Genomic DNA, 19,000 nt, shown 5'->3' with positions numbered 1-19,000 from the left:
ATTAATAAAATTATTTTTTGAAACATTCTACTAGCCCATAGCTAACCTTCTAAATGCCTCCATATCTTCCGCCCCGAAGGTGGCCGGAGGCCTTATGTTTTCAGGTTTTCCGTCCCTCCATCCGTCCGTCCGTATGGGCTAAACCTCGTTTTTCTCAGCAACAACCTGTGCGATTGAGGCTAAACGTTGAGGGTCGGATCGACACTGATGCGGAATATTGTATTATAATTGTGATGTCAATTGTCACGTGCTGTGGTAGCCATATTGGATTAAACTCAAATAATTAAAAAAATACTTCTCAGAAACCGCCTAACAATTTGGAAAAATTTGAAACTTGACACATTGTTAAGTACTCACAATGGGGAAGAAAAGCATGATAATGATGATATCATCAGTGAATGGTATGCCAGCTAGTAGAGGAAACGAAAGTGAAAAAGTGGCCTAGAAATTGATTTGAAAATCATTTCATATTAGAGACAGGCATCCGGTGGGAAGAGTTAGGGCATGGGGTGGTGCATTGGGAAAGGGTGGATGCCAGCTGAGATTTTCCCGAAAAGGGTCATTTTATCCCCGTTTTTGCGAAATCAGTATTTCCGAAGTGTTGAAAAAGAGAAGAGATGTTTGTAACAATATCCCATTTATTTGCCCAGCCATTTTACTCTTCATGGGGTTTTTATACATAATTTTGTTGCTGATGATATTGCCTACAAAATGCATCTCAGTATTTTTAAATATATATATAATTAAGGGGTTACCATGGTTACAGTGGGGGTCAAAGGTCAACCTATGGCAAAAATATATAATTTTCTCACACTTTCTAATAGATAGGCAAAATGCCATATAAAACTAAATTTACTGGTTCTAATTGCTTTTATTTATCAATCCTCACATAGAAGAGCAGTTTTTAGTGAGGGAAGATTGATGTAATACCCCTCTGTGGGCAATTAGTGAAGGGTGAAAATTAACCTTTTCTTCAAAAATACATAGAAATTGTGAAAAAAACCTCTGTTTTGTATTTACCGGTACATGGAATTATTGTTAAGTGTGATGTTATAGCATACAGTATGCATTGGAAAATGTCTCCAAACCACCATGGTCAAGATTCCTAATATTGTTTGAGACTCCATCAAAGAAGAAGTCCTCAAGGCTGGTGAAACAGGAGCATCCCTAGTTGAAACATTTGTCTCCACTCGCCTTATTGAGAAGTCAACAGACTTTCACGCTACATTATCTCGGAACAAAACACCATGAATAAGCAGGATGTACAAAGTAAGCATTCAACCAAGTGGAGCTGGCAAACAGAAAGAGATCAAAGCTGACAGGAATCTAATCCAAAGACTGTTTGTGGCAGCACAGGGAGGGAGAGATGTAGACCTGAATAACATCCTGAGGCATGAGCTTTCATCAGTCCCACGTGCACTAGCAGACACCAATGGGAAACTCCATTCTACCGACAAGTCCCAGCTTCAAGAAATGCTGACCAAGGACATAGAAGTGTCAAAGAACCTTCCCAAGAGTACAGCAAAAACCTGCTTGATCATTGACGGCCCTGCACTGATACAAGCAATTGGCAAGCCTGAGAAATCAGAGACTTTTGGAGATCTGAGCAATGTATTCTGTACCAGTGTCTTAAACCGCTTTGGTCCCATGTACTCCAGGGTTGATGTTGTGTTCGATCGGTATCAGGAGGTCTCCATCAAGTCTGGCACAAGGGGAAAAAGAGCCGGCAAAACCCACCCAATCAGACGTGTCATCAGTTCAAAGGACGTGAAGCTCCCCTCAAACTTCAACTCATTCCTCAGCCTCTCTGCCAACAAGGCTGAATTGGCAGCATTTCTTTCCGGATCTCTCATAGAGATGGCGGAGAAGGATCTACAGCCAACATATGAATTAGTTGTTGCCGGCGGGTTTGAAGATTTGATGTGGGTGTTGGCGGACACTATGGCGCTGGCGCGGTGACATCATTCCGCGCACCAAGAGGGTGTCGGCCACGCCCGAGGGGTAGGCGTGGCCTCAGGATATACACGGGGCGCGCAGCCCCGAGCACCTCAGTGCTATAGTTGAGCTTTGTAATGAAGACTCTTTTTTGGTTACCTGTGTTGTTGCTTCTCTTATTGGCAAACAAGTTGTGCGCATAGCACCGCACTTCACTGGTGACCTCGACGCTGGTTCAGCCGCCGCTGACCAACAGAACGCGCCATGGCCAACAACGCGGTCGCGGTGAAGCTCCCCAAGTTTTGGGAAGCTCAGGCCGAAGTATGGTTCGTGCAGGCCGAGGCACAGTTCCGACTTTGAGGCGTAACGGCAGATGAGACGCGGTATTACCACGTCATCGCCGTCCTCGGGCCCGGCACAGCCGCCCGATTCGTGTCCGTCCTGCGGAACCCACCGGCCGACCACAGGTACGAGGCGCTCAAGCGTCTCCTCATCGCCACGTTCGGCCTCACGGTGTGAGAGCGGGCCGACCGCCTCCTGGACCTTCCCGAACTCGGCGACACACGACCATCGGTCCGGATGGACTACATGCTTTCGCTACTGGGTGACAAAGCCCCGGATTTTTTATTCCGGGTGCTCTTTCTACGCCAGCTGCCGGCACAGGTACGCCTCGCGTTGGCCGGTTCCAAAATAAAGGAACCCCGCGCGCTGGCCGTCGAGGCCGACAAGTTTTTCGCGGCTTGTGAGACGCGGGCGAGCTTCGGTGCGGCCGTCGCGGATCTCGAGGCTGATGCGCGTGCACACCTCGTGGTCCCCGAGGCTGATGCCGATGCACACCGCGTGGCCGCCGCCATGCCCCGCCCACCACCACCGCGAAAACCGCGGCCTCCGCCTTCGCCGCAAACCTGGTGCCGTTTCCACGCCAGGTTTGGTCACAAGGCTAGGAATTGTTGCCCGCCGTGCTCGTTTGGCAAGTCGGGAAACTACCAAGCCAGTGCTCGGTAGCGGCCCTGAGCGTCGGCCATTCCGGCAGCCTCCTTTTTGTCACGGACACCTTGTCTGGGCGTCGCTTCCTCTGCGACACAGGTGCACAGGTGAGCGTTATCCCCGCCTCCACGTCCGACAAGTGAACCGCGGGCCGGGGCCCGCGTTGCTTGCAGCCAACGGTACACCCATACGCACATTCGGGAAGCGCTGCCTCTCCCTGCGGTTCGGAGGGCAACGCTTTCAATGGACGTTCGTAACTGCCAGCGTGCCCATGGCATTGCTCGGTGCGGATTTCCTATGTGCAAATGGGCTGTTGGTGGATGTGAAGAACAGACGCCTCGTCCAGGCGGAAACGTTCAGCTCGCTTGCTTGCACGCTGAGCAGTTCGTTGGGCAGCTCCCTGAGTGGCTCACCGAGCGGCTCGCCAAGCGGCTTGCTGAGCGGTACGATCCCTGCGAGGTTGGTCTGTACGCTTCCGGCAGCGGACGAGTTCACCCGCCTCCTCGCCAGCTTCCCGGCCCTCACGTGGCCCACCTTCTCGGCGGTGGCCATCAAGCATGAGGTGGAACATCACAACCCCACCGTCGGGCCACCGGTCTACGCCCGGGCCCGCCGCCTCGAGCCGACGAACCTCGCGGTGGCAAAGGCGGAGTTCGCTACGCTGGAGCGGCTGGGCATCGTACGGCGCTCCAAGAGCGCTTCGGCGTCGCCACTGCACGTCGTGCCGAAGCCCGGCGGGGGATGGCGGCCGTGCGGGGACTACTGCCGCCTCAAAGATGCCACCACCCCCGACTGCTACCCGGTCCCTCACATTCAGGACTTTTCCGCCCGGTTGGCGAAAATGTCCTTCTTTTCTAAGGTGGACCTCATCCGCGGGTACCACCACGTCCCCGTCAGGCCGGAGGACATACCGAAGACGGCCGTCATTACACCATTCGGCCTCTTCGAGTTTCTTCGGATGCCCTTCGGTTTGAAGAATGCGGCTCAGGCGTTCCAACGATTGATGGACAGCGTCTTGCGCGACTTGGATTGTGTGTACGTCTATCTGGACGACATCCTCGTCGCAAGCGCGTCCCGCGAAGAGCACTTCCGCCACCTCCACACGCTCTTCGAACGCCTGGGCCAGCATGGCCTGATCGTAAACCCCGCCCAGTGCCGGTTCGGCGTCGCCAAAATCGACTTTTTGGGGCACCGCGTCACCAGGCACGGGGCCACCCCCCTGCCAGCAAAGGTGGAAGTGGTCAAGGGGTTTCCGCGCCCCCGCACGATCAGGGGGCTCCAGGAGTTCCTGGGCATGGTAAACGTTTACCACCGTTTCCTGCCCCGCGTCGCCCAGCTCCTGCGCCCCCTGCATGAGGCCCTCCGGGGGAAGCCGGGCAAAGGTGACGTTGTTTGGACCGAGCAGATGGACGCGGCGTTCGCGGGCGCGAAGCTCGCCTTGGCTAACGCCACCATGCTCGCGCACCCGGTGCTCAATGCACTGATCGCCCTCACCACTGACGCGTCGGACTACGCGGTGGGCGCGGTGCACGAGCAATGGGTGCGTGGTGTTTGGCAACCGCTGGCGTTTTTCAGCCGGCAGCTTCGCCCGCACGAACGCCGGTACAGCACCTTTGACCGCGAGTTGCTCGGGCTCCACCTGGCGGTCCGGCACTTCCGCCATCTGCTCGAGGGCCGTTCGTTCACGGCCTTCGTCGACCACAAATCCCTGGTTTTCACGATGGGCAAGGTCGCCGAGCCATGGTCGGCCCTGCAGCAGCATCACCTCTCGGCCGTGTCCGAGTACATGACGGACATCCGGCATGTCGTGGGAAAGGACAACCCGGTGGCGGATTTCCTTTCCCGGTCCGTCGCCCACGCGGTCCACCTCGGGATCGACTATGCCCGGATGGCGGCGGACCAGACCGCTGACCCCGACGACCAGGCCTTGCGGACCGCCGTCACGGGCCTTCGCGTCACCGAGGTGCCGTTCGACGGCATGGGCACGGCCCTCTTGTGCGACGTCTCCCTCGGGCGGCCTTGCCCCATCGTGCCCACGGGCCGGGTTTTTGACGCCATCCACGGCCTGTCCCACCCGGGCACGAAGGCCTCCCAGAGGTTGGTCGCCGACAAGTTCGTCTGGCATGGCCTCCGGAAGGCCGTCCGTGATTTGACCAGGACGTGCCTCGCGTGCCAGCGCACGAATGTGCACCGCCACACCCAGGCCCCGTTGGCCCCGTTCATGGTGCCCGAACGTCGGTTCGACCACGTTCACGTGGACTTGGTGGGACCTCTGCCCCCCTCGCGGGGTTTCACCCACGTCCTCACCATGGTGGACCGCACCACCCGGTGGCCGGAGGTCGTGCCTTTGGCGGCGATGACGGCGGCGGACGTCGCGCAGGCGTTCATCGCCACCTGGGTTGCCCGGTTCGGCGCCCCCTCGGACATCTCGTCCGACCGCGGCCCCCAGTTCACCTCGGATCTCTGGGGGGCGGTCGCGCGGGGGCTCGGCGTCCAGCTGCACCGCACCACGGCCTACCACCCAAAGGCCAACGGCCTGTGCGAGTGCTTCCACCGCTCCTTGAAGGCCGCACTCCGGGCCACCCTCCGCGACGGCGGCTGGGTCGACAGGCTCCCCTGGGTCCTGCTGGGCCTCCGGACGGCGCCCAAGGACGACCTGTGCGCATCCGCGGCAGAGTTGGTCTTCGGACAACCGCTGCGGGTGCCGGGCGAGTTCCTCCCCGACTCCACGGCACCATGGTCCGCGGCGCAGCAGCGCTCCGCACTGCAGGAGACCGCCCGGAGGTTCGCCCCGGTGCCGACGGCGCACCACGGGTGCCCGCCAATGCACGTCGCCCCGGAGCTTCGCACGGCGGAGTACGTGTTCGTCCGCCATGACGCCCACTGGACACCGCTGCGGCCCCCGTACGACGGGCCCTTCCGCGTGCTGGAGACCGGGGCGAAGCACTTCACCCTCGACATCGGCGGTACTCCTGACCGCGTTTCCGTGGACCACCTCAAGCTGGCCCACCTCGACGTGGACCACCTCCCGCCAGTGGCTCGGCCCCCGCGGCAGGGCCGCCCCCCGGCGGGCGGACGGACCGCCGCCGGCACGCCCCCCCCCCCCCCGGTCCTGCACCCATCCCAGGTGCCGCCGGAGGCATCTCAGATGACATCCCGGCATCCCAGACGCCGCCAGCCGCCAGAGGGCGCTTCGGCCGTGTCATCCGTTTGATGGCGGAGAAGGATCTACAGCCAACATATGAATTAGTTGTTGCCGGCGGGTTTGAAGATATTATGAGGGTATGGATTTCTACCGGCAGGAGCACCAAATCCATTAACGCAAACCATGAAGAGGCGGACACCAGGATCATCCTGCATGCCAGGGATGCGACACTACAGGGCTACCAGAGATGTGTCCTTCAATGCCGAGACACAGATGTCCTGGTTGTGGCACTAGGCCTGCGAGATCACCTATCTCCAGAGGTGTGGTTCAGTTCAGGATTGAAATCCAAACGTCCCTTCATCCCCATCCATCAGATCTCACTACCAGAAGACCAAATTCAGACAATTATTGCATTCCATGCACTAACAGGTTGTGACACAGTCAGCCAGTTCGCCGGTATGGGGAAGAAGACTGCGTTGAAAGTGTTCACTGAAGAGTCAGCATGCCTCCAGAAGATGGGGTCTAAAAACATCAGTGATCAATTGATCCAAGACGCTGAGAAGTTTGTGTGCAAACTGTACCTAAAAACCACCCCTCTTACGGCAATTGATCAAGTTCGCCGAGAAATGGTCCTTCAAGGAAAGCGTTCGCTTAATGCTCTTCCCCCCTCCAAGGATGCACTGGAAATGCATATTCGTCGGGCAAACTACCAATGCCTTGTCTGGAAGGAGTCACTAAGCCCAGTGCAAGATCTGCCTGATCCAACAACCAGTCGATGGAAGAATGATAGTAGTGGAAACCTCGTTCCGAATTTGATGACCCTGAGCCCTCTTCCAAAAGCTTGCAAGGAGCTTGTGAGCTGCTTTTGCACATCTGGTTGTGGAAAAAGATGCGGCTGTTTCTGTGCAGGACAAAAGACCTGCATTAGTGCTTGCACTTGTAGGGGATCATGCACCAATTAACAGGATGATGATGGAGATGTGTAGGTAGTCGGAGCCCTGGTTTTTTTTTTTGGTTTTTTTTGGGGATACAAGATCGAGGCTCGTGAAAGAGCGAACATTAATCACACAGAAAGACAAACCGACACATAAAACATATAACATCGGGAGCGGTAGACAAGATGGGGAGAGAGGGGGAAGGACACAAACACAACATTTGAGAGCAGGGACCGAGAGACATGGAGACATCGAGAGATCTGAGAGAGGGCGAGGGCCTTGGGGGGGGTGGGCATGGGAAGGGGGCGGTGGGAGAGGTATAAAACATATGGACACTGCCAGGACTTCCAGGAAAGAAGTTGGAATTTCAAACAAGGTGGATCTGGGGTGAATTAGCGGGGGTAGAAAAGATCAAGGTTTTGGATGGGGGAAGATAAGAGATGGTGGTGAACAGCTGTTTTAAAGACCTGGAGGGAGGAGTGGGATTGAAGGGAGTGAGGGAGTTTGTTCCAGAGGCGGGAGAAAAGAGGAATGAAAGAGTGAAGGTGAGCAGAGAGCCGAGATTTCGGCAGTTTAACCATCAGAGGGTTGCTGGCAGATCTTGTGCGACCTGTAGGAATATTTGGGGGACAGAGCACAGAGATAGCTGGGGGTGCAAGGCCAGAGAGGAGTCGGTAGAAGACAGAAAGACCACCTACCTGCCTGCGGTGAGTGAGTGAAAGGCCCTCAGAGATAGCTTCATCGCGGGAGATTCCAATAATTCTGAAAGCTTTGGTTTCAACAGCGTGAAGCCGAGCTAGGTGTGAGGCAGGAGCACCGGCCCATAGGGGAGAACAGTATTCCATTGAGCTGCGGATGAAAGCCTTGTATGTGGTGAGGAGCTCAGGTGTGCCGAGGAAGGACTTCGCACGACGGAGGATGCCCAGTCGGCGACTGGCTTTGGAGGCCAGCTTGGAAATGTGGTTTTCCCAAGAAAGATCATGGCAGATAGTGAGACCCAAAAGCTTGAGCGACAGAACTTCTTGGAGAGGATTGTTGAGAAAGTAGATGGGAGGGTTGTCCAGTCGATATTTTCGGAGAGACATAGTAAGAGTGTGAGATTTGTCAGGATTGAAAGACATGTTCCACTTGTTTGACCAGTCTGTGATTTTGTCCAAGTCTTCAGAGAGTGAGGAGGCTGCAGACTGCGGATCTGAGGGAAGAGGAATGGAGCGGCACAGAGTGGAGTCATCAGTAAAAAGATAGAGAGGATTTTCAAGAGAGTCAGAGAGATCATTGATGAAGACCAGAAAAAGCACGGGGCCCAGAACACTGCCTTGGGGAACTCCAGCCTGAACAGGAAGAGGAGATGAGAGAAACCCATTCAGGGCCACACGTTGACGACGACTAGAGAGGAAGTCCGCCAGCCATGCGTGGAGATTTCCATGGATACCAAAGGAGGAGAGTTTGGTGAGCAGAGCGGGGTGCCAGACCTTGTCGAAGGCACGTGATATGTCGAGGGAGACAGCTCTAATTTCCTGTTTGGCATTGAGGACCTCCATCCATTGTTGAGACAGCAGAAGCAGCATGTCCAGAGTAAAGTGACCTGGTCTGAAACCAAATTGATGATCAGAGATCAAGCCATTGGAGAAGAGGAAAGATTTCATATCCGAAGCAATGATGGATTCCATGACTTTGCTGATAATTGGGAGAAGGCTGATTGGTCTGTAGTTGCTAGGATCTGTTTTTGCACCTTTTTTGTGCAAAGCGGTGATGTTGGCTGATTTACAAGCAGATGGCAGTTGACCTTGAGCAAAAGAGAGGGTGAAGAGAACAGAGAGAGGGTGAGATAGAGCAGCAGAGCAGGATTTTAGGACCCGTGGGCTGATGCCGTCGGGTCCAGTTGCAGAATCAGAGTCGAGGGTTGACAGAAACTTTTCCACCTTGTCAGGAGGAAAGGACACGGAGTCCAGGAGCAGCAGGGTACGACTGGGTATGGTGGGTACAGAGAGGGATGGGTTTGGGACACAAGATTTAGAGGCAAACACAGAATTGAGGCATTCAGCTTTTTCACGTGCGGAGTCAGCTGTGTAGCCGTTTGAGGTAAGGGAGGGGATGGAGGAGGAACAAACACCAGAAACGGATTTGACCAGACGCCACCAGGATTTGGAAGAGGGAGACAGATAAGAGAGTTCGGTCTTGAGAACGGAGAGATATTGTTTCCTGGCTCTCCTGAGGGTGGACACACAATTGTTTCAGGCTTTGTGAAAGGAAATGAGATTTCCTTCCGTTGGATTTGCTTTCCAACGTTGGTTGTTGGCCAACGGTTCAAACTATGTTATCCGTAGGTTGTTGGCAAACAGAATAAAGTCTCAAACAATACTAGGAATCTTGAACATGGTGGTTTGGAGACATTTTCCAATGCATACTGTATGCTATAACATCACACTTAACAATTCCTTGCACCGGTAAATACACAACAGAGGTTTTTTTTCACAATTTCTATGTATTTTTGAAGAAAAGGTTAATTTTCACCCTTCACTAATTGCCCACAGAGGGGTATTACATCAATCTTCCCTCACTAAAAACTGCTCTTCTATGTGAGGATTGATAAATAAAAGCAATTAGAACCAGTAAATTTAGTTTTATATGGCATTTTGCCTATCTATTAGAAAGTGTGAGAAAATTATATATTTTTGCCATAGGTTGACCTTTGACCCCCACTGTAACCATGGTAACACCATAATTATATATATATATTAAAAATACTGAGATGCATTTTGTAGGCAATATCATCAGCAACAAAATGATGTATAAAAACCCCATGTAGAGTAAAATGGCTGGGCAAATAAATGGGATATTGTTTCAAACATCTCTTCTCTTTTTCAACACTCCGGAAATACTGATTTCGCAAAAAAGGGGATAAAATGACCCTTTTCGAAACAATCTCAGCTGGCATCCACCTTCCCCCGATGCACCACCCCATTCCCTACCTGTTTCCAGTGGATGCCTGCTTTTAACATGAAATGATTTTCAAAATGAATTTTTCAGGCTCATTTCCTCTACTAAGCCATAAATGTTTCAATTGAATGCCTTGTCCTAAAAATCTGAAATTACATGCACATGATCAATGACCCATTTGTATTGAAATATTAAATATATAACATCATCGGTCACATAGTTTGGCAGCCATATTGGATTTAACATAAAACCTTTAAAAAAAATCTTCTCCCAAACCACCAAAAGCAATCGACTCAAAACTTTACGTGTGTCATTTAGTCAGATTCACTATGTTTTTTCGTTCAAAATTTTTGGAGATTAGCAAAACTATACATTTTTGGAATATTCAGAGCATGAGGAATCCAAAAATTAATGTTGGCATTTTCGTAGACCCCTTTGCGAAAATGACACTCAGGACAGTGATGAAGATCTGTAAAAGCATATTGCTGAACGGTATAGTATAGACCTCGTAGATCCTGTGTATATTACTTATAGTTCAATCTGATACTAACAAGGCTGCTTTCTTGCTTTATAAACCCATACCTATAACTTCGAAGGACTTGCAATATCATGTATTAGTATGTAATACTGTTATATCACAAATATAAAGACAATGGTTTTCAATTACCTCTGTTTGTTGCTTTTCTATAATCCTGAGCACTATTTTGAGGCCTTTATTGGATTCCTTGACCCAGGAAACATAGGATGAGCATATTTAATTAAGTTTATCGGTTGACTAAAAGCCGAGATAGCGCAAAATATGTATTTTATGGTGGCCATTTTGAAAATCCTAAATGGCGGCCATGCAGGTGTCTGTGCAAATGCCAACCTTGATTTTCGGATTCTCCATCCTCTGATGATTCCAAAAATGTGCAGGTTTGCTAATCTCCCAAATTTTTGAACGAAATTATATTTGTTAACATAGTGAACCTGACTAATTGAATAGGCATGGCAATTAAAAGTTGATCACGAAAACATCATTCGTCACATTGTGTGGCAGCCATATTGGATTGAAGGAAAATATTAAATAATTATATCTCAGAAACCACTTACTCTATTGATGCGTAACTTTACAAATGTCATCTAAAACCATTGTTACATATAGTTTGAAAATTATGACATCGTAGGTCACATAGTTTGGAAACCATCTTGGATATAAAAACTAACCTTATCTGGTCAGCACGAAACTTCACAAACGTGATCCCCTACCCATAAATATGCAGAGTTTACATTTTTGATGTCATGTATCACGTGGTTTGGCAGCCATATTATGTTGAAAGCCGATATTTAAAAAAATCCTTACTCTGAAACCACTTCACCAATCGATATGAAACCTGTCATGGCTTGTGAAAATGTGATACTTCAAAACAGCTGAAGGGATTTAAATCAAACTTGTGTAATTTTAGGATAGTGAACGAGGGCATCTACTTGTTGTCATGGCCAGGTACTACGCGGAGGCATATTGGCGACACAGTCACATTGCTCTAGTTTTTATTTTGACTTCAGAGGAAAAGGCTCATGGAAAACCGAGACAGCATAGGGCAAGAGGCAAATGCACCGACAATGAAGCAGAGAGGAACATGGAGATAAGGAAGCATAGACAAACAGGCAAAGGACAGACAAAGATTGTATAATAAAAAGGGGCCCAGACAGATATAAACACATCGAGACAAGAGGATAGGCAGAAGAGGAGAATGTGAACTAATACCAGGTTATACAAGGATATACAAGGAACTTTGAAGCAGGAGGCCATTCGTAAATACGTGCTAGCATTCCCTGTTGGTTAAAAAAAAAAAATATTCGTTGCAGAAGCCACTTCTTCACTTCACACACAACACAAACGACGTTCTCAAATTTTCATCCATGCAAGGTGTACTTTCGTGCTCCAATACGCGATGATAGTCCAATGGCACTTAATTAGAGATGTGACAGAATAGACCACTCCGTGAGTGAGTGTACAGACTGTGCACTCACTCATGTTGAAGAAGACCAAGAAGAATGCCTATTTGTTTGAATGCTTGCCACCAATAAAGATCATCCAGAAGCTACTGGTTCATCCAGATGAATTTATTCTGGTTATGAACTTTACACAAATGAGGCACCCTACCCATAGTGTGGAGTTTCTGCTATTTCTCGCTGTCTGCATGTATGTATATATATATATATATATATATATATATATATATATATATATATATATATATATATATATATATATATATATATATATTGTTACGGACACGACTTAGATGTTGCTTGACCGAGCGGAATGGCCGCCGTGTTCGCACAGTTTACCCGATTACCCCCAACTCACCCGATTCCACTCGAACGTTGGCCGAATCGCGCTACGCTAAATCAATGATGGAAAGGACACAACGGCTGGGATAAATGAAACGACACAAGGGGTACAGTTCTCAAGACCTCCGGAGGAGGATATAATTGGTGGTGCAGAAAAGGGGTAGATTACAAGGTAAGAGGTAAAGCACAGAAAAGATGGGCACTTAGACACAATCTTATCTATCCCTGACAGACCGCAGACAAACGGAACAAGACTGACTTACACAGGGATTGATGGCAGGGAAGGACAGGCAGTCGATAGCACAAGGTGCACCTTGGCTCAGGGGCAGAATCAAACACGGTCCGGTCCAGAGATGCGGGGAGGTATTGCAGCGCTCGGAGGTGGCGTCTCTCTTCCTTCAAGTCCAGTGTGCATCTGACGTCACCTCCCTCTTCCTGCGCATGCTCAGCGGGGAGTGACACGCCCTCGGCTCGTTAGCTCCGCCCCAGATGGGATCGGTCCGCCGCTTCTATTGGGTGCGGGGGGTTACCGGGCTCCGCCCTTGACGAGGAGCTGACAGCGAGCCCCTACTTGGTAACCCCGTCGAGCACATGTTCAATGGCGGCTAACCAAGCCGGAGTGAGGACGCACACTCCCCGCGCCGCCGCCGCCGCTGTTGTTGTTGTTGTTGTTGTACCATGAGGAAGAGCTGCGGGGAGGTATTGGGAGGTCCTAAACTTCCTAACGGTGCCATACAATCACATTCTGGTGCAACGAAGAGTCAGAATTAATGGAAACAAGTCCTTAACTGACATAGACTAAGAATAACTAGCAAGATGTCCTATAGTTGTCTACGTGAGATGCGGTGGACCTGGATGCGACATTTAATGGGGGAAATAGGGGAAGGTTGGGTCTACAGAGTGTTGTTTACAGAAAATGGGACTAGGGAATGGGGGATTGGGGATAGTTGGGAAGTATTGGGGAAATAGGGGAATATTTACAAGCGGATATGGATGGAGGCCAATCTCATATCCGCAACATTGCACCCTTCTCTACCTCGGGGCGTCCCGACCCGATAAATTTTTACTTACTTTAGTGTGGCACTCAGATGTAGTTCCCTCTACTATTAACTCAACCCTGAGTGCGACAGTTTTACAGATGTTCACAAATGAGTAAATATGTCCCCCTGCGACGTTGCACCCTTCTCCTCACAGAAACACACCCACAGGATAACCGAATCGCGGAAAGAATCCTCAAACTAAAAATACAGCCGGTAGGGAGCATCATTTATACAAGACTACACTGATATTTACACTACGATCCAGGACCTGTTCTTTGAGGAACACATGCAGATGTTATGCATAGAGAGAGCACGCATGCCAGCATCGATACACCAACCCACGAGTGCCCTGTGGCCTTATGGCCTTTAATAATGTGCAGAGCACCCCATCCAAGCACCAAAAGCACCACCCCATACACACAGTCAGCACCATCCGGTGCACCAATAAAGTGTTCATAGTCACCGGTGGTGTCGCAGCCGGCCGATGTTCTGCCGCTGGTCTTGCCTTCATGGAGCACTTGGCCTTCTGGCTTCCTTAGAAATAAAGAAAGGCGCCAACCGCGTCCATTTCTAAATTGTGGCCGTCAGGGGGGCCAACTATAACTGGTTCACCTGTATGGCATAGGTGCCACGTTGACCCAGAGGTCCATCAACGGGTGGTGCTTGCCCGCAAAAGAACTGCGGTCCATGGTGGGCGGCCACAAAAATTGCGGTCCATATGGTGTATCGATCCAGGCAGCAAGCAGCGAAAGTACAGGCCCACAACTGCAGAGCCAGCACCTCTCTCTCCTCTCTCTCTGCCCCAAAGCCAGATCCTCGGAGGTGGGAGACAAAAATAAGACAAGTGAGTAAGGTGGTAAGGGCGCAAAAGTGCACGCAATACAAGGTAATGCACACTGGGGGCACATGGTAACCAGGTGAGACAGGTATGTTCCTACCGTACGCCCCCCCCCCCCCCCACCAGGTAACCTACATTGCCCCTCCCTTACCCCTTACTGTATCCACAAAACACAACACTACCCATAAACATCTACTTTACACATCAACAAACGTCCCTACTGTCTTCCCCGTTCCTCCCATAAACCAAATTCGTCTTCTCTCCCTCCTAACCAATCAAATTTGCCATTTCCAACTCTCATCAAAATTTGCCATCTCCAACTCAACATCAAAATTTGCCATCACCAATTCATCATCAGTCCCTCCTAAGGAGGGAGAGATGGAATCACCCCAATGTCTCATCCACGTCGTGATGCGTCTCACAAATCCACACAGCAATTCTCCCTTCCTGCAACACAGAACAAAGGAACACAGGTGTGGAGTCATCATCACCACAGGTAAGTGGCTGCGTATGGTGCGACAGGTTCATCAATCCTAACTATTTCCTAAATGACTTTAACAACTTTACATTACCCGGGGTCTTTCCCTGCCAATCCATTGGCCAACTTACACTATGGGTTCTAAAAACCAATTCCCATTGACCAAACTGTGGTGCTTTTCAATTTGGGGTCTCACTCCCCCGATTCAACACTCGGTGCCCTCGCACAATTTCTGGGCTGTGACGTGTAGCTCTCCCAGCAGGTCTACCCACCTGCACACCTCCACCACTGTAGTTGCCACCCGAGCTTACCTGCTCCTCACCCTAACCTAACTAACTGGGGAAGGCCCTCTCGCACTCTCACCACCTCAGTGCCCTCTCTGGCACGGGCTGCCCGATCCACACCCGGGATCCTCAGGCACCTACTGACACTAACGGCTCCCAGAGCCCACCTGCGGCCTCACCTGGCCGACATCCTCACAGTGGTGGAGTGCCCAAACCAACTACACACACTAACAGGCTACACGCCCAGCCATTTCCACAACACTAATGCACCCATCCACAATACCATTCTGCAACCGCACCACAAATGCCAATATCCAACCACAATTTACCTATACCCTCTACCTAACACTTACACTACCCGCCCCGGGTACTCGTGAAAGGGGTCCACTCTTCCGCCATCCACACCTTCGCACCATGCACACCACTCCGTACCACTTACTCCAACTCTCTCCACACCACTCATTCCAATACTCCATGTATTCCACACACCTGTACTTGCACACCTGTGCACTCATACTTGGTGCCGCCTGCACCCTTCTCTCCCCCAAGCGCATTCGCGCTGATCCACAACACTCACTGCTCCACACACCTGTCCAGTTCTCACACAGCATCATCTCATCTAACTACTCCCCTCTGAAACTTGCGCTTCCCAGTCGTCCCTTTAAACTATTGCGCTCCCTCGTCATTATCATCCACTCTAATCTACCTGCGTCCCCACTACAGGTATCAGTCACTATCTAAACCTTAACGTTACCTAATGTCATCTTCGCTAGATCCCTACACATAATATCCTAACCCACCCGGGCTGGTTTTCACTGCCATCAACCCCATAAACTATTGCGCATTTGCCCCACTTTTGTGAGGGATGACAGAGTTGCCATCCCACCACATCGGGCATCTCCCACTACCAATTTTGCACATCAAATTCCAACAAATCAAAAATTTGCCATTTACTGCTAATCACCGTACCAATCATCAAATTTTGCCTTTTTCTAATTTTGGGTCCAAAACACTAACCTCATCACCCGTCTACTTATTAGATCCTCTCGGTGCGCCAATTCCCTTCTAAAGCTCGGCTTCGTACAGCCGAGCAATGAATGCGGGTTGTTTTGCGCCAGCGGCTGGATACGTCCCGCATTCGGGGCAGGGACGGGGGCTTACCCGGGCCGAGATCCCACGCACCACCTCGGCGTGGAGCCATCCAATGTCCCGATCTCGACCTGCCGGCACGTCTCAACAAAAGGTGGTCGCCATGACGACCCTTCCTGTCGGGCTGCCCGCTCCGCTTAATGGAGCACGGACGCGGCCGTTCAAAGCGCGGCCCGGCGTGGATCGCGTACGGCGGTTCTTTCGAAACCGCCGTTGTTCGGATCCCCGCTGGTCCTCGCGGCACGCGAAGCTGCCCGACGCGCACCGAGGGCCCGATTCGGCTATAAGTCGCTCTAAACTCTAACCTGGTTACCGTCAATGCCTCACCTGCATGCTTACACCCCGCAGTCCGTTCCTTGCTCACACATCCAGCCGTTCCCATGCTCCTCGTCGTACCTTCTCTAACACACCCAGGTACACTCATTCCACTCACAGCCTTGGTCACACACCTGACCACCGAACACTTTGGCACACATTCGTTGGTCGCACACCTCACCAACACACCTCTTCGCTCCCCCTCCTCGGTCACCTCTTCTGTGACAATCACAGGTGTGCTCTCACCCACACACCCAACCACGTGCCTCACGACCAACTCAAGTGTGCATTCCCACACATGCTCTACCATTCCAGGTGTGCATCCTTCCATGCCAGGTGTACATCCTCGCTCACCTGTCACAACCAACTCACGCTCCATGTCACTCTCACTACTCTCACCTCCACTCTCGGTCGCGCACTCACCCTTACTCTCGACAGCGCACTCTTTCCTCATGCACCTGTCCGTTACACACCTTTCTCGCGCACACTCTCCCGTTACACCCTCTGTAACACTCACCACAGGTGTACACTCTTCCTTACTTTTGACAGCGCACTCTTTCCCCATGCACCTGTCCATCACACATCTTTCTCGCACACCCTCTCCCGTTACATCCTCTGTAACACTCACCACCGGCGTGCATTCTCCCTTTACACCCTCCGTAACACTCCTCACTACGCGCTTCCATGTGCTCCCTCGCACACGCGCTACGACCGACTCACTCTCGACAGCACCTTCACTCCTTGGCACGCACTTTTTCCTCACACACCCCAGAGTCGGACTTTCTCGCACACCTCCTTTTTCGCACACCAGACCTGTCGCACACTTCACCAACGGCCTCTCACGAACACCCGGGTCCATCTCGACCCCCAAGCTTCTTAAATCACCTGGCGCATCATACGCACGACCATATTGGTCACCACTTACACCGGGTCCTCTTCCTCTTCGCTTCTCCTCCATCACCTGCGAATCCCTCATCCGGTTAATGAGCACATCATCACGATCCGAACACAGACTTTGGACCAATTCTTTTACTTCCTCTTTTATCTCTTTCTTATCCCCTCTCCGTCGCTTCTTAATTTCGCTCACCCCTTCTTCCACTTCTTCTAATTTCTGCTTCACCTCTTTTATTTCCCGGTACGTCTCCTCAAGCTCGTCCTCTAAGGCTACCTTGACCGTTTCCATGTGCGTCCTCACCTGCCGGTCCTTCGTCTCCATTACCTCTGTCACCTCGTCCAACCTCGTTGTCAGTCCCTCACGTACCATCTGACATTCCCTCTTCGTCGCTATCAAGTCGTCTTTTAGTTCTTTCTGTGTCGCTTTTAACCCTCCTAGTACCGCAGTGTTCCTTTGTACCTGCTCCACTAACTCAGTCTGTCCCACCGTCAGCTGTTCCACCTCCTGTGTCAGGTCCTCTATGCCCCCTTGTAACTTTACAGTCCCCTTTCTCACCTCCTTCTCCATGCGCTCCTTACAGTGCCTCACCTCCTCGCGCACTCCTCCGACCTCCTCACTCACACCTCTTCTGATCTCCTCTCCCATCACTTGCATCTCCTGCCCAGATGCCACCCTCATCTGCTCCATTTCCTCCCTGTGAGCATCCAATTTAGTTTCTACCCCCATTCTGACCCCCTCTATCTGCTGCCCCATTTGTTTAACTTCCCTTTCCGCTTGGTCCCTCATGTCCCTCAATTTGCCTTCCATACTGTTTTCTAACCCCTCTAACCCCTTTTTCATCCCTTCCATTTGATTCTCCTGAACGGCCATTCTGTTTTCTACCCCCATTAACCCCTCCTGTATTTCCCCTAATCTATTGTCTAATCCCTCTATTCTACTCCCTAACCCTCCGATCTGGGCCCCCATCCTTTGTTCTAACCGTTGGCTATTGGCCCCCATGTCCTCCCTCAATTTCTCGCTATTGGACCCCATGTCCTCCCTCAATTTCTCGCTATTGGACCCCATTACCTCCCTCAATTTCTCGCTGTTGGACCCCATTACCCCCATTTGCTCACTCTGAGCCTCTATACTGTTTTTCAAACCTCCAATTTGGTCTCCCATTTGTCCCATAAGGGCCCTCATTTGCAGGAAAAAAAGGTTCGAATCCACCAACGGCGCTGCTACGGTCGCGGGCGCGGTCGCCGTGGCCATGTGCGAGGCGCCATTTTGCGAACCTGCCGCCCTCACTGCTTCGCTCTCCTCATGTCCCTCAATTTGGTCCTGGATCGACCCTGCCTCACTCTCCTCTACCGGAACCCAGCCGTCTTGATTCGCCATAGCGCGACTTTCAAAATTCGGGTTTTTATTTTAAAACAAAACAAATTTCACCGTTAATAATTTCGAGCGCGTGAAGCGCGCTTCGGGTCCAATCCCACTTCCCGACACCAATTGTTACGGACACGACTTAGATGTTGCTTGACCGAGCGGAATGGCCGCCGTGTTCGCACAGTTTACCCGATTACCCCCAACTCACCCGATTCCACTCAAACGTTGGCCGAATCGCGCTACGCTAAATCAATGATGGAAAGGACACAACGGCTGGGATAAATGAAACGACACAAGGGGTACAGTTCTCAAGACCTCCGGAGGAGGATATAATTGGTGGTGCAGAAAAGGGGTAGA

At 51.3% G+C, this 19,000-nt stretch overlaps 2 protein-coding genes across 3 annotated transcripts in view; both read left to right on the top strand.

Moving 5' to 3' along the window:
• Positions 1 to 19,000, top strand: part of MED8 (mediator complex subunit 8) — a 313,799-nt gene that overhangs the window by 85,195 nt on the left and 209,604 nt on the right. The window lies entirely within an intron of this gene.
• The window catches only part of LOC137424305 (receptor-type tyrosine-protein phosphatase delta), a 413,851-nt gene that overhangs the window by 298,422 nt on the left and 96,429 nt on the right, over positions 1 to 19,000 (top strand). The gene's annotated exons all lie outside the window — the stretch shown is intronic.

Source organism: Myxine glutinosa, chromosome 1 (genome assembly GCF_964187855.1).
Source record: "Myxine glutinosa chromosome 1, kmMyxGlut1.1, whole genome shotgun sequence".
Classification (NCBI taxonomy): domain Eukaryota; kingdom Metazoa; phylum Chordata; class Myxini; order Myxiniformes; family Myxinidae; genus Myxine; species Myxine glutinosa.
The sequence above is the reverse complement of the archived record's forward strand: the minus strand, read 5'-3'. Positions and strand labels throughout refer to the sequence as shown.